The sequence below is a fragment of the Propithecus coquereli genome, unplaced genomic scaffold (assembly GCF_000956105.1).
Source record: "Propithecus coquereli isolate 6110/MARCELLA unplaced genomic scaffold, Pcoq_1.0 Scaffold135, whole genome shotgun sequence".
NCBI classification, from domain to species: domain Eukaryota; kingdom Metazoa; phylum Chordata; class Mammalia; order Primates; family Indriidae; genus Propithecus; species Propithecus coquereli.
Window position 1 is genome coordinate 3,430,205 of NW_012137747.1, and position 1,975 is coordinate 3,432,179.

Consider the following 1,975-nt stretch of genomic DNA (forward strand, 5'->3'; position numbering starts at 1 on the left):
AGGTGAGGGAAAAGAATAATTCTCAAAAATGCATGCCATAGAGTGCTTTAAAGATTTTATATAATTTAACAACCCTATAGATGTGTGTGTCTCCACATATTTTTATTATTTATTTATTTATTTCAGAATGTTACAGGAGTACAAACGTTTTGGTTACATGGATTGCTTTCATATTGCTTGAGTCCAAGTTATAAGTGTGCCCATCACCCAGACAGTGTACATTGTACCCTATGGGTACCTGTGGGTTTTATTTCACCCATTCCCTCCTCCCCTGTCCCACCTGCTTGATTTCCCTGAGTTTTACTTGATCTGTGCATATGAGTGCTGATCGGTTAGTTCCAATTTAATAGTGAGTATATGTGGTGTTTGTTTTTCCATTCTTGCTATACTTTACTTAGGAGAATGGTCCCCGTTCCATCCAGATAGTGGCAAGACTTATTAATTCATTTTTTAATGGCTCAGTAGTACTCCATGATGTACACATACCATATTTTATTAATCCAATCATAACCTGATGGGCACTTGGGTTGATTCCACATCTTTGCAATTGTGAATTGTGCTGCGATAAAAATTCAAGCGCAAGTGTCTTTTGAGAAAATTAATTTTTTTTCCTTTGGGGAAATACCCAGTAGTGGAATTACTTGATTGAATGATAGGTCTTCTTTTAGTTCTTTGAGGAATCCCCATACTATTTTCCACAAAGGTTGCACTAGTTTGCAGTCCCACCAACAGTGTATAAGTGTTCCTTTCTCTCTGCATTCACATTAGAATCTATTGTTTTTGTATTTTTCAATAAAAGTAATTCTCACTGGAATTAGGTGATATCTCATTGTGGTTTTGATTTGCATTTCCCTGATGATTAGTGACACTGAGCATTTTTTGAATATATCTATTGGCCATTAGTCTATCTTCTTTTGAAAAGCTTCTGTTCATGTCTTTTGCACACTTTTTAATGGGGTTGTTTGATTTTTTTCTTGTTGATTTGCTCGAGTTCTTTGTAGATCTGGTTATTAGCCCTTTATTGGATGTATAGCATGCAAATATTTTCTCCCATTCTGTAGGTTGTCTATTCACTCTGTTAATTTTTTCCTTTGCTATGCAGAAGCTTTTTAACTTATTCAAGTGCCATTTATTAATTCTTGTTGCTGCTGTGATTGCTGTTGGGTTCTTCATAAATTTTTTGCCTAGTCTGATATCTAGAAGAGTTTTTCCAACATTTTCTTCTAGAATTCTTGTAATTTCATGTGTTAGGTTAAAGTCTGTTATCTATCTTGAATTAATTTTTATGAGTGGTGAGAGATTTGGATACTGTTTCAATCTTCTACATATGGTGATCCAATTCTCCCAGACCATTTATTGAATATGGATTCTTTCCCCCAGTGTATATTGTTGTCTGCTTTGTCAAAGATCAGATGGTTTTATATCTGGGTACTCTATTCTGTTCCATTAGTCTATGTCTCTATTTTTGTGTCAGTATCATGCTGTTTTGGTTACTATAGTTTTGTGGTATAGTTTAATGTCTGGTAAAATGATGCCTCCAGATTCGTTCCTTTTGCTTACGTTTGCTTTGGCTATTTGGGCTCTTTTCTGGTTCCAAATGAAACATAGAATTATATTTGCTAGGACTGAGAAAAACGACGTTGATATTTTGATGGGGATTGCATTGAATCTGTAAATCACTTCATGTAGAGTGGACATTTTAACAATGTTGATTCTGCTGATGCATGAGCATGATATGTTTTTCCATTTGTTTACATCATCTGCAATTCCCTTCCTCAGTGATTTGTAGTTCTCTTTGTAGAAATCCTTCACCTCCTTGGTTAAATATATTCCTAGGTATTTTATTTTCTTTGTTGTGAAAGATATTGAGTCTTTGATTTGATCCTCAGCTTGACTGTTGTTGGTGTATAGGAATGCTACTGATTTGCGTACATTTGTTTTAGTATATTTAAAATATACTAATACGTATTTTAAA